The following is a 15129-nucleotide window of genomic DNA, read 5'->3' as shown; positions in this document are numbered from 1 at the left end:
TATATCTGTTATCTGATCTTCAACTGGAATTTCTCTGATTTCATTAAATTAAGTTTAGCAGTGACCTAGGATATATTTCTTTACCTATCTATAATATTAGATGTTAAATTTGACATGAAGTGCAGCCAGTTTTCATGTAGACCAATCCAACTTTCTCTATTTTATCTGCTGGAAAATCTTGTAAGCCTAGTGCAGCAGTAGTGACCCATGAAGAAGTCACACAATTATGCAATATTTCACACTTATGGAACATTTATTTTGCAGATTCTTAGTCAAAAAGTACAGTAAGAGTTTTGAACACAATCTAGTCATACAATAAAAAGACACTAGTCTACAGAAGTTATTAAAGAATAACACATTTTTTTTTAAAAGTTAATCATATTTTTGGACCTTTGTCTGCATAAAATATCAGAATTTGCCTTGAAAGAGAAACAAAGGTCTGCAGTGTTTGATAACCAGTCTGCTTGCATGCAATTTATCGAGAGTTTATTAAACAGAAATAGTACGGAGGGTGTTTATCAGTGTCCAAAGAAGTGTAGTTGCCAGTTGCCCTTGGAAATTAATAAGATTTATTTACTTAATCCTCTGACTAAGCCTCTTTTGATTTTTCAGTGTAAGCACACAGGCAAAGATCCTAAAGAATCATTGTTTTGTTTTGCAGATTGAGGCAGAAATATGTCGAGGGACTTACCCAGTGTCACAAAAAGAGATCAGTGTTAGACTTGAGAGTAGGTTTCAAGCAGTCCCTATATCTAAATTTATCTGGGTTTGCATTTTTATTCACTGTAAAATTTATGAAAACTTTTTCACATAAAGCAGACTTGCGAGCAAAATACAGGCACTCAAAATGTTTTCTTGATAGGTTCCTAGTAGATTTATTCTTCTTTTTAAAATAACCACTGATCAATTTTAAACTGTCATTGAGCAAACTGACTATCACCTGATGAAAAGTTGTCATAATTTTAAAATCATCATATTTTAAACTTCCATATCTCTTTACTTTCCTGTCTAGCCAAAATATCAAGTGCTCTGAAAATAGTTATGAAAGGTATTTTTTTTATGGAAAGCTTCTTCCCTGAAATGCCAGCCTTTTGTCAAATTCACATGAGAAATTTTCTTTGGGGGATGAAAAGCCAGTCTCTGGGAGGTTGCCCATCTCTGTGCAATGTTTCCAATATAGAAGACTATGCTTAGGCAAAGAACCAATATATCTTTTTCTTCATGCCCTAACACTTTGACGTTAGTCCTGGCTTGTGCTGCTCGGTTGTTGTCACATTCCACTTCAGACACAATCTCCGTTCAGCACTTTCTAAACAAGATTTTTCATTGAATTTGTCAGAAATGTTATAGGATCTTCTAATATGAAGGAAACAGTTATAAAAGAGAAATAATTTCTAACATGGAGACAGACTACCTTAATCATGACCTGAAAACCAAGCATGACATAAACCCACCGATAAACAACTGCTCTGTATTACGAGCTGGCACACAGAGGCAGGAGTTATCTTCCCTCCTTCCCTTCCTCCTTCAGGAAGAATTACAACACAGAAATTCACATTTCAATGTGGGCAGAAGAGCTGGTTCAGATGAGCTAGCATTCTGCCTGGTTCACTGCATTTGTCTTTCCCTTAGTTTATATCATGATAGTGTATCAACACAAGAGCCTTTACTGTTGGAAGTACCGTACTCCCTCCTCAGAGAGGTTAGGCTGCACAGGATGAGGGCAGTGTATAATTATGTGTCCAGAAAAAAAATACAAATCATTGTATAAGCACAATTTCTGAGACACAGAAACTGAACCGCTAACAGAGAACCCATGCCAGTATATTAAACTGTATTAGAACTTTTCTTTTTTGTGGCATTCCAGGTTCTTTCAGGAACTTTCTGTATGCACATTATGTGGACATTCATGAAATAGTCAAAATTAGAAAGAACAATAATAGACTTTCTAGGCTGCAGAAAGAAGGGATTTTTTGATAGTGGCCTGTTTGTCTCTGTGTGGGACAAGTCTGTAGAGGAGGTGTCTGTGTGTGAGTGTGTGAGATCCACCACCTGGGGAAAAAAGTGACAAAAAATGAGACTTGTATGTTTTAAAAGTGGTTGACTCTGTGATTACCTTTTCTTGTTGCTTATTTTTCATTGATCTTGCTGTTGTAAAAATTTGATATCCATGAATTACGCAGTTCCTATCTTAATGAGTAGGGGGACATGAAAACAAACAAACAAACAACTAACCCCAAACCCCTTTGCCTGTGTAAATCAGCAGAGTTCAGACATTTCTGGAGAGTTTGGGGAGCTTGCAGCCCATTACCTGCACCAATGAATATGAATGACTATTAAGCCAGTCGGTCATGACAGGTGCAGAAGGGAACTAAGAGGAAGATGGAGGCAAGGGAAATGCATGTTTTTCTTGTTCTATTTTGCCTCTCAGCATTCTCCCTGGGGATGCCATTCCCTGCTGTTGACTGTTGTCTCTACATAAAGCATATACTTTTGCTGTACAAAACACGGATGCAATACCTCTTAGTGCTGAACCAAAGACAAATCATTAACCAGTCCTTCAGATTTTTGCCTCTAGTACTGTCTTCAGTTAATTCTCCACTGTCTTCTGTACTATAAACTTACATAGGAATGACTTGCACTTATGTTAAGAACACTGTAAATACACTGATATCCTCATTGAATTAAAGAATACATATTAAAGAAAAAAAAAACCAAAGCAATCCAAACAATCTTTCTACTTCAAAATCTCGTTCAGACCGTTATTGTCTTATTGTCTGCTACTTCAGTAAGGCAGCAGCTGCACCTTACTTTTTCTAAAGGTTCTCTGGCTTAGTTTTTGCACCTTGCTCTACCTCTACGCCTTCTCTCAGTTAGCCTGAAGCACTCCCTTCAGGACCCACATTCATGGAGTGTATATTCTCAAATAAGCATCCACTTTCAGCAATCCTAATCTCACCAGTTATTGCAAAAGTGCAACAAAAGATTGGTTTGGGCTCTCTGACAGTGAATAAGTTATTATGTGGGCCTTTCTGCAGTGGGCATAATCACAAAGTCTTAGCAAAGTCCAATTTGGAAGAGATTGCAGATCTGTCCTGCTTTCTCACAATTATAGATACTCATATAGTACTTTTAAATTAGTACACTATGCATTTTTCCAATAATTTTTCAATTAAAAATGCTTTTGAAATGTGAATATGAAGAAAATCTTTAAGGACTGTTTGTGTTAACAATGAAAATACTTATAAAAAACTCTCATCTGCATAAAATTCTTATTTGAAAATAATAAATTAAAAAACAAAAAGAAAACCAAAATCTTTTTTCTAAAGTAAAGTATAAAAAAATGCTTGAATGTTATCTGTATACAGGTACATTGGAACATTTTCCAGCAGTGAATGGTCACTTTAGTTTACTAGATATATCCATAATGAGAATTACTTCTTGGGAGCTGAAACTGCAGAAATATGTAGAAGTTGAACAGTGAGATAAAAACAAAGAAAACTTTTGAGTATGCTTTGAATTTGTTTTGTATGATGTTCAAGAGCTCAAGTATGACTCATTCAGTGAAGATCTTTGGTGGAAATCATACAGGAAGTCAGGCCAGAGAGCTATCAATATATCCCTTGGTCTTTACATTTATAAAATGTGTACTATATTAAATCATATGCAGACATTTTGATGTTATATAGGATGGGGGAAGGTCTCCAAATGTATAAACAGCAGTAGCGTGACATGCCCTACAAGCCTTTAAAAATCTCTTTGACAGCTTTAATCCTGGTTATTAGTTTCAAAATGTTGACTATGGAATCAGCTCCAAATGTCTTTCACAAGGCACCCACCAGCAGGCAGTACAGGTGTGGTCTTCAGCAGCGTGCCCAGCTGCAAACACAAAATTTGCAATGTAAAAGTTACCTGAAGAAGGAATTGCATTTTAACAACACATTATTATACATAGAATCACTGTATTTCCACAAGGCCTATTATCCCAGATCTACTTTCTTGGTTAATCTAGATATGTGATCTATCTTCTATTCCAGGGTATTCGTATTGTACTTTTTACTGTGGTACCCACAGAAGAAAGCATTTACAAGTAAAACACTGGAGTTTGAACAGTCAGCTCAATTTTCTATTCACTCTTTCATTTATTTTCCTTTATGTCTACTTCTTATAAATAGACATCAATCTTTCCAAGTGGTTTTACTGATCCTCTGTGAGGAGGGTAAAAAGTAATTCAGGGAGCTTTACCCTGGCATTTCAGTGAATTTTCTTCATTAAGTATTTATATAGGCAGACTGGAGTCTATGGTCTAGGCTGGAGTTAAACTTGGATTATAGGTCTTTCTAATGTAAATTACTAATAACAATACTGCTAAAACAGAGAAAAAGTTTACAAAATGAAATAATTGAAAGTCACAAAAGCTAGAAGAAATATATTTTCCCTTGGTGTAAATAAATGCTGTTGAGTGCAATGGATTACTTATATTGTTAAAAAATTCAACTCATCATCCATTTATTATGTAATGTAGTACCTTGTGACTTGTATCTATAAAATAATGAGCCCTCTGGTCTAGGATAGTCTTTTCCATTAAATTTAAACTTTAAATTTGAATGTTGCTTTACAATGAAGCGTATCACCAAATTTTATTCTGAACCAGGTCTAGAGTGCCTAGTATACGATTAGAGGTAGGAGGAGCAATTTGCTATAACACTAACTCAGCTGATGTTAGAAGGACCATTTCAGTGTAGGAGAATCCCTAGTAGGGCACAAAAGGACCGTGTGTTGGAAGATTTCTGTAACAGACACAAAAATGCTGCAAAATCATAAGGCACTAAGCTGAGTGAAGACTGCTGTCCCTTTGCATAACAAAGGGTAGACTCACCCCAAAGAGCTGTAGCAGGGATCGTTCAGGGACAACTGGGCTTTGTTTCACTGACTTTAAAAAGGTTTTGCATTTGCATCAGCAAACACTGTTACTTGGCCTTCTAATTATAAAGCCTATTTTCAGCTTACACATTGGGATTACTGCTGGCTAGTGAAAGATCAATTTCTGTCCTACTGAAACAAAACCTATTTGGAAAAGGTGGATGTATTTAATTGTTTCAATAGTATCATGATATCTAATATTTTATCAAACAAATGACACATTAAAACCTCAAAACTGTTATGCATCCAGGAAAAGAAAAGTAGTTTCTATTAACTTGGTGTGTGACATCAAGCTCTCAGAATTGCACTAGTGAAACAGGCCTGCTATGCAATAAATCTCTCAGAAAGTCCTTTCTGTGTAGTTTCTCCACTTGTGACAGTTAAAATAGCCTGCAATGACTTCAGTACTATTTGTCTGACTTTATACTGCAGAAGTGAATGAGTCATAAGGTGCCTCTGGTTCTGATTTTGGAACATAAGAGAAGTAAATGACTTCCTTTCTTTTTTCCAAGGACTGTAAAAATCTTGTGCTCAAAAATACACAAGCGTACGCTTTATTTTAGTGTTGGTGGTTTTTTTGTTTGGTTTTTTTTTTTTACTTTGGTTGATTCAAAATCCTTAGAGACAGAAGTGCAACTGTAATGTGAAAATGATGTTATGTGGGCATATGGAATAATAAGATGTGTTTAATTGGGAAATAAGCATTATCTGAGACATTGAACAAACTGCTGTTTTATACAGTGGGCTGAACAATAAAAAGTGGAAAGAAAAAATCAAAACCTGTAGATCTTTTCAGTTACTACATGACTGGAAAAGGATGGTTTGGTGGTTATATTAGTTTGGCAATTAGATGCTATTATTCCTGTTGTAACATGCTCTTACATTGTCATTATCTCACAAAACTATATATTTAAGGTATTTGCATATGTGTATGAGAACAAAATTCAGAAAGATATGTGTCAGTAGTATTCTTCATGTGAGATGAATATTTATTTACATTATATTTTTGTTTATCTATGCTGCTTAAATCAAATTCCTTTAATAACTAACTCGAGTTTTCAAAATGTTCCTTTAAGACAGAATGTTTCAAATGCCTTCAGCTTATCTTTATGGCTGAGAAAAATTTCTGGTCCTTGGTGGCTGCTTTTGGTCCTCGGTGGCTAGAGAATCCTCTTTGCCGTGCAGAGAACCTTATTGACCCATGACAGTCAGAAACATGCTGGCATGAATCAGCCCCTTCCAGAGCAGTACCATAACGCAGCAGCCTATTACCTGAGCTGCAGGCAGGAAAAACTTACTATATTCAGAAAGCTCTAAAGAGATTCAGGAATTCACAGCATGTATGCATCAGTCCCACAAGGTGGAAGTCTCTTCTCCAAAAGGAAGGTACAGTTTGGGTAAACACTAGGTTGGTACTCATTGGGTGTAGATTCAATAACCTCTACCACCCTCTACAAAATCCTGTACCACAGGATTTTTGTGTTAACCTGTACAGTAGTTGTTTGAGATATGATTATTTTAATCTTAAAGTAAGTGTCTGAGTGGAATAAATGCTTTTAGAGGTCCTCATTTTAGAAAGAATAGAATCAAGATTTCTTAGACATTTTAATATTAAGATGAGGACATGCACTGCCTGACGGTGTCTATGAAAAGCAACCTAAGAACAAAACCACACGTGAAGTCCACCCTAGGTAACGTTAGGTAACGTAATGTTTAAAATGCATATCGAGGATGTGTCGCTTAGGTTCAGCTTGTGCTTTTCCAGACTCTGATCCTCTATCTTCCCAACCACAGATGAATTTTCTAAACACCAAAGTAGTTTATAAGTGGGGTCTCAGTAGTCTTGATGTTCCAATTACCTCTTTCACCTCTTCGAATAATAAAATACAAATTGGAGCAGGGCCTTTAACTAGTGACTTCTACAGCGCAAGGGAATGCTCTCACTGTTGACTTCTAGAATCAGTCTTTCTTTTATGCTTAGTAAATACTTATCTGAGAACTGAAAAGAACTCATGCATGAATATGTATCTCCCATATCTTATGTGAATGCCAGATATAGCTAAGCTTCTGGGTATTCTAGGCTGCTTTTCACTCTCTGATTATATCAGTATTTAAGAAGTTATTTCAGTAAAACATCTGTCCAAATTGATATGTTCTTGCCATTTTTTTCACTTTGATAAATAGATATTTTCTGATAGAACAATATTTTTAAAGAAAACAAAAATACCCAGTAAAAACAGGTGAACTTTTAGTGGAAAGCTGATTAATATGATACGAAAGGAAACTTTTTTCTTGTAGATGGGATCTGTTACATCCTTTTTTAGGAACATTTTCTACAGAAAAGTTGACCTCGTTTTTTTAAGAACAGTCTTACCTGCCATGATTCATATCCTGAAAAGGAAAGTTTTAACATTTATTTACTTCAAACTATTTTTTTTTTATTTTAACTTTTCAAGCTTGAACCTTTATTGCCACAGCAAGTTCTTAACATTCTCTTTACAGCATGTAAAACCTGACTTGCAGGAACAGTCCAGAGGAAATGAAAAATCATGTCCTGTGATCTATTGGGCTGTTATTCTTCATGAACATTGGTACTACAGACAAACACATAATTTACTAAAACATGAGCAATCTGGATTGCTACAGATAGAACAGAGGACCTACAGCATAATTGTAGAAGATAATCTCTGATTGCATTTGAACAGTAAAAAAACCCCAACAACCTCTTTTTCTATAGCTATAGAAAATGAAGCTAGAATAAACTGACACTAGCAGTGTAAAGATTTTAGTTGTGCTGTCCTTTTAGAAGAAAGTTTTTCCCATACCCTGTGCAAGCTTGACTAGCTATCAACTGATATTATTGAACTCAAAAGCTTGTTATTTCAGAACAGTTAATTATGCCTTCAAATAACTTCTGTTAAAAATGGGATGGCTTTCTATACACTCCCTCCATATCATCCTGGCCCTCAGTTTTTGTCTGGGATCAATGTAGTCTCTAGAATACACTAGTATATATGCCAAAATCTCCAGCAAAATTAGCATTGATTATCTTTTTTTCTGGAAGTCTGAGACAGTCAATAGTGTCATGAGTGATTCTTCTTTGGAATCTGCCTATCTGATCAGAAATCCTTGAATCTTCTTTGACTATCTTCTGCTTCTAGAATCATAGAATTGTTTGGGTTGGGAGGGACCTTTAAAGATCATCTAGTTCCAACCCGCCTGCCACTGGGTTTCACAGATAGTGATTAGGTGTGGAGAAAGGAGATAGCTTTGCAAGAGTTGAGGAGATGAACAGAGTTTTATTATATAGGGTCTACAGAAGTAAGTTCCCAGAGATAATAAAGGTCCTTGTTGGTCATTTGTGGCCTCAGTCAACTCAGTAAGCATGTGGTGGCCATAATCACAGCTATCTCAGTGTAACTGTATAAATAACTTGGTGCAGAAATCTTTGCAAAGACAATTGCCTAAGAAAGTGATGGAAAATCCTACTACAAATATAGCAGAGTACATAAATAAGAGAACTTTCTTTTCCTCTGCTATCTCTATACTGATGAATTGGTGGTGTCTTCTAAACAGACAGAGATTTCTGCTTTGAGACCTTTGAACATTTACACAGCCCATAGGTAAATTTCAGAATTGTCACCATTGCTCTGTGTATTCAGATTTCAAAATTTTGCAAACTCTCCTAGAACAAGGTTTTCACTCAAAGGTCAAGCAATGTTTTAAATGACTAAGCACTAGAGAGTTGGTGCTATTTTTTTAGTCTGAACCATCTCTTTTTAGAGGTTAAAGTAATAGCAGCAGCTGATATTTGGTTTTGCTGTGTTAGTGAGTGTTCATCAATAACATAATGGGCAGTTCTGATTCTACAAAAAAAACGGTGTTTTGGCCAAGTACCATGCAGTGTACCTGCTGGTATAGAGTTTTGATCCTTTTTAGAATTCTTCATCTCACCTCTATTTTTGGTCTGGGTGCAATCTTGTATATATTATCCTTTACTAGCTCCAAGAATATTATGCTGGTGACTGTGTATTTTCTTCCTGTTTCTGTTGTTACCAGTGACAGCAAAATTACAAATGGAACCAGACAGATTTTAATCCTTATTGCTACTATCAGCAATATACTGTGATTCTTTTAACTTCTCTGGTTTCATGATATCAGACTTTCTGATTCTCTTTGCCCCTTCAATATTCTCTTCTGCTCTACCCCATTGCCAGGACTAAAGTGATCATGAAGAGGAGAGGGAAGAGACACAACTGAGCCACCTTCGTTTTCTTCTTAAGTCTATGTATTCTCCATAATCTGCAATTTGACAGTTTCTCTCCTGTGTTTATTTATTCTCTTTCTTTTTCTGGTTCCAACACTGTTCAGTGTCAGTCATCTATGGGGAATGTATGTGGATAAAAAAAATGAAAGCAACACTGGAGTTTAAAATTCCACACTTCCTGCAGAGGATTTGCCTTCAAATATGGTTCCACTGGCTAATAATGAGCATAAATGTAAAAAACTCTCCCATTTTAAAGAAGTAATGGAGATTGAAAAAGTTGGGTAAATATAAATCTCATTAAACAGCACGTGAAATAGATGAACTTCCTTGATTCTGCTGCCCACAACATCAGCCCACAAAGTTTGTTCTCACTAACTTTCTGCGTTCCAGAAGCTCACTGACAGAAGACAAGGAATGGAGAATGGAGAAATTCAGCAACAGTTGTTCTCAAAAGACTTTTGAAAGAAACAGCCCTTCCATGCTGTCACTTGCTATAGCTTTCAGAAACTCAATTTGTATTCCATACTGACAGCTAAAAGCAGAAGTATAGAAATATCTGGTAAACACTGATCCCATACAGCAACAAGGATCTGAGTTTTGGGAAGCCTCTTCCTGCTTTGAGAGAACCTGTTGGTGCTAAATTGGAAGTAGGGAAACAAAAAAGTTCAGCCTTGGGAACAATGAGAGGGCCGCATGCTCTAAAATATTTTTAGAGTCATTCCTCTGCTCAAGTTCACTCTCTCTGGAACAGATTACAAAACTGTAAACAAATTAATAATAAAATGTCAATGTTTTTATTTTTCATCCTCATGGAATGCTGTAGGGAGATAATCCTCAGGACCTAGATCTGCTTATTTATACGGAGGGATGTGAAATTATTACAAAAGAGACCAGGCTGAAAATATGCTCTAATCCTTCCAGATGTGCCTTTATGGTATTTTGCTGTAGGATAAGAGGGCCAGCAGCTGAAATCTTTTGAGAATCAAATATTAAAATAGTAACTCTCAAAAATGTAAACTACCTTCAGACAAGAGTAAAATTTTGAAAGTATGCCTAGGAAGTGTCTGTATGCCTGATGCAAGCCAACTGAGTAATTTAAAACATTGCTGGACCTTTGAGTGAAAACCTTGTTCTAGGAGAGTTTGCAAAATTTTGAAATCTGAATACACAGAGCAATGGTGACAATTCTGAAATTTACCTATGGGCTGTGTAAATGTTCAAAGGTCTCAAAACAGAAGTCTCTGTTTAGAAGACAACACCAATTCTAAATTACACACATGCAAGAAGTAAGTAATAGAAACATAGGTATTTCTTGCTAAATTAGGAGGCCGAAGTGTCAGAATGGTGCACTGGTTACCAGTGTGTGCAGTACAGTGGAGGCTCCATCATCACAGATCTGTGGACTCCAGTCTGAAGGCAAATAAAAATAGAATTACAAGAAGTTGACTTTCTTGACTAATGAGGTCCACAAATCCAACCTGCTTTGGAGACAACTAGAGATGGGGACAGAGAGAAAAAGATTTTGGTATGTCATTGCAAAGTTGAATTTCCCATATGCTTCATTAGTAGATACTGTAGCCTTTTTCCCTCAAGCTATTTTCCATCAAAACTAGGTAGAAATATTTTGGCTCCAAAATCCATGTGCCTAGAAGTGTATCCCAAAATATGCCCTTCCTACTGAAGCCTCCTACGCTGGCTGAAACTTTCCAGAATAACAGTTCTATGGACTTTAATATTTCAAATTAAGGGAAATTTCAGGTAAGCAAAGATATTTTCTCTATTATCATGACTGACATTCATTGTCATTTAGTAATGCAAAACTGTAGATGGGAACATAAAACCTGCAGAATGCAAATTCCCTTGAAATGACAAGGCTTATTGATTCAATATCTTTTCTTTATAGAGAGGTTTTTGAAATGAAAGCTATAACCTCAGGCTTCAAAACAGTCAAACTAACTGTGTTTACAGTGAAGTTCTATATACCAACTAGATGACTTAGAATAAATCTTTCTGTTCCGTGCTATTCATGCTTAAAAATTTACTTATATGACAGCACTAAATTACATTGTAGCAAAAAGTACTATTATAAATTCTCCTGGAAAGGTATCTACATTTTAGACAGCCTTGATTGATTTCAAAATCTTCCTTACTTAAAAATTCCTGCTGTATTCCATGTCTATAAAATGGCAACTACTTTTTGAAATGGAAATCAGCAATAAAGCCAAAACAACGCAAGGCATGACAACTCTTTTCTTATTGTTGCCCATGTGTACTCCCCTAAGTGCTTGGCAAACTAATGCTACTTTGAAATGTAATAGATGTTTCTGATTGCCTTAGAAAAGTCCTTTGTGGTGACTTCTAAAATCAATTGTGCTGATTTTTCTCTGCTGTATTTTATGTTTTCATTGCTTATTCACTTGATGTACATATGGGGACTAAGTTTGTCTGTCACGGTGTTTCAGTGCTGGTTCCAACTGTAAACCCATTACAACTGTTACAGTGCCAATGCTTGCAGATGATTTGTTTCCCACATAGATGGCTCTAATGTATTATAAGTTTTATTAGAATCCTGTGTGCAAACTTATAATAGTGTTGCTTGCTGGTATAATTTTCTCTTTAGACTTGCTGTTGCTGTTAGTAATAAGAAAACATGCTTTGATTCTAGCTTTATAATTATCATATCATGTATTTCTTCTTAATAATTCCTAATCGGAATTCTTCCTGATGACTTTATGAAAAGACTAGGCAAAGCACTCAGGATAATTTCTTCGGCGCTGTAATAAGTCATTGACTAGTCTACAAAGAGGTGTTTGCCCACTGCTGGATGGGATGATGTTATAGGGAATTTTGCTGGGCTGCACTGTGATATTAATTGTCAAATAATTCTGACTGTGAGTCTTTATTTGAGACTTCAAACCTCCATCCTCCTTCAAACACCCTGTAGGATAAAATTGTGAGGTCTATTTGTAATGCTGAGATCTTTTAGTTGTATGTATAATATGTAAAACAGTTATAATCTGCCAACTTGTTTGTGTAACTTGTTTAATATTTGCCTTCTTGTCTGTTAACTATTATTAGTCACTGGAAATCTATACAATACCTTGTCCAGTTTGCTCAAAAAGGCTAACCTCTTTATACTGTCTCTCTATATATATATTTAATAATGATAATAATGATAAATTACCATAAATATATATGGCACCTGTATGCTATTGACATTTATGACACCTATAAAATGGATCCTTCAGTTTTCTGAAAGTTACTGGAAAGGTAAAATGATTATAAATAGCCTGAGGCTGATCTAAGTCCAACTTCTAAGCCTGATTGATGTACATAGGTGCCATTGACTTTCATTGAGAAAAAAGGTAATGATCCCAAAGGCTACATTTAGGAAACCTAGTCTCCCTAGGCTCCGCTATAGTGAATGAAGAGAAACCCATCCAAAAAAGAAATCAGAAAAACATTGGTTGGGCTATAACTCTCAGATGCTTTCCAGGGAAATACACCTCATTTACATGAGCTGTAATGATATGTGGGATGTAAGGCTATCTGGTCCATCCTTAAAACACGAGGACGAGAGGCAGGAAAAGCATAAAATTAGATACGTAGATACACAAACCTTAATGAAGAGAAGATAATAGAAGGAATGTCAAAGACCCAAGGTCTCAAGTCACTGACTGATGGGCCACTGATGGAACCTCTCAGGTGTATCCATGGAGAGGCTCAGCCAGAACACTGTAACTGATAAGGACCAAAACAAGATCATCATGGGTCCCATGGGGAAGAGCAAACCTATGGGATGTTTGAGGGGGATTAGAGATATAGCTGTCACAAAATGTTTCTGAGAAAGGCCAAATGCAGAGAAAGGAAGGGATGGAGGTAAGTCAGGGAGGAACAAACCTGGGAAGACAGAGAGGACAGGAGATAATGCCAGGGATCATGGCTGGTACATGAGGAGAGAGCAGTGGCTATTTTCTACCTGGACTTCAGGAAGCCTTTGACACTATGTCCCATAAGATACTCCTAGAGAAGTTGTTGATGTATGGGTTGGATGAACAGACGGTGAGGTGGGTTGAAAACCGGCCGAATGGCCAGGCTCAGAGGGTGGTGATCAGCAGTGCAAAGTCTAGTTTGGATCCCAGTGTACCCCAGTGGCTGATACTGATTCCAGTCCTGTTTTACATCTTCTTTAATGTTCTGGATGGTGGAGCAGATTCCACCCACAGCAAGTTTGCAGATGACACAAAACCAGGAGGAGTGGCTGATAATGCCAGAGGGTCATGCTGCCGTCCAGAAGGACCTCAACAGGCTGGAGAAGTGGGCTGACAGGAACTTCAACAAGAGGAAGTGCAAAGTCCTGCACTTGGGGAGGAACAACCTCAGGCACCGGTGGATGTTGGGGACCACCCAGCTGGAAAACGGCTAATATTAATTAAGCAGCTAATTAAGCTTCTAATATTAATTAATATTACTACCACGGCGAAAAAATCCTTTCTGCCCTATGTTAAATCCATTACACAAAACACTGATGCTTTTCATCTTTGACAGCAAAGTATTCTGTATACATGTGTTTACTCTAGGATTACGTTTTAACATCTATCTGCATGTTCTTACTGAATTCTCAGAAGATCTGAGAAATGTAGACTTTCAACTAAGGTACCATTGCTCCATAAGCTGGGGGCCACCCAGCTGGAAAGCAGACCAGCAGAAAAGGACCTGGGGGTCCTGGTGGACACCAGGTTGTACATGAGCCAGCAATGGGCCCTTGCTGCAAAGGCGGCCAGTGGTGTCCTGGGCTGCATTAGGCAAAGCGTTGCCAGCAGGTGGAGGGAGGTGATCCTTCCCCTCTGCTCAGCCCTGGCGAGGCCACAGCTGGAGTGCTGTGACCAGTTCTGGGCTCCTCAGTACCACGGAGACATGGATGTACTGGAGAGAAGGGCCTGTGAAGGGCCACAAAGGCGATGAAGGGACTCGAGCATCTCTTCTATAAGGAAAGGCTGCGAGAGCTGGGACTGCTCAGCCTGGAGAAGGAAAGGCTCAGGGGGATCTTATCAATGTCTATAAATACACAGAGGGAGGGTGCAAAGAGGACGGAGCCAGGCTTTCTTCAGTGGTGCCCAGTGACAAGACCAGAGGCAGCAGGCCCAAACTGAAACACAGGAATTTCCCTCTGAACATCAGGAAACACTTTTTTTACTGTGAGGGTGACCAAGGGCAGGGTCCTCAGACTCTCCCTCTTTGGGGACATTGAAAAAGCATCTGGACATGGTCCTGAGCAACCGGCTTTACATGGCCCTGCTGTAGCAGAGGGGTTGGACAAGGTGACCTCCAATAGTGCCTTCCAACCTTAACCATTCTGTGATTGACTCTCTGATTCTGTGATAAAAGGGGCAGCTGGGTACAGATAAGCTGCTGCTTGGTACACTCATCTTGCTATACCCTGCCCCTGCTTGCCTCAATCTGTATTGCCTTCGCATTAAATCCTATTCCAAACTGTTTTCCTAGGTGAGGGCAACATCTGTTCTGCTGGTGTGTAGGTGCTGCCGGTAAGGGCACTGCCCTGTTTGTGTTGATCCACTGATGTCCAGTGTTGACTGTGTAGTTTGCATGTGTGTGTTTGTCTGTACTAGAAATAAATGCTCAGCCTTGCTAGTGCCTCAGCCTGGTGTCACAGGAGCACAGCAGACTGGCTCCAGGGGACTGGAATGCAGAAATCCCCTGAGTCCCAAGCCCACTATATACAGCAGCACTTTAAGATGACACTCTGTGTGCTTAAATAATTTTTTGAAAATGGGACTAAATCCTGGACATCTATACTCCTTTAAAAATATTATCATATATTTTAAAGTATTATTTTGAGTTTATAGTCAATTTTCTGCTCTTTCTTACCTGTACTAATTAATCAAACTTTGAAAGTTATCTCTCTGCATGCAAACAGA

This window comes from Haliaeetus leucocephalus, unplaced genomic scaffold (genome assembly GCF_000737465.1).
Source record: "Haliaeetus leucocephalus isolate CR32 unplaced genomic scaffold, Haliaeetus_leucocephalus-4.0 Scaffold616, whole genome shotgun sequence".
In the NCBI taxonomy this organism is placed as follows: Eukaryota; Metazoa; Chordata; class Aves; order Accipitriformes; family Accipitridae; genus Haliaeetus; species Haliaeetus leucocephalus.
The sequence above is the reverse complement of the archived record's forward strand: the minus strand, read 5'-3'. Positions refer to the sequence as shown.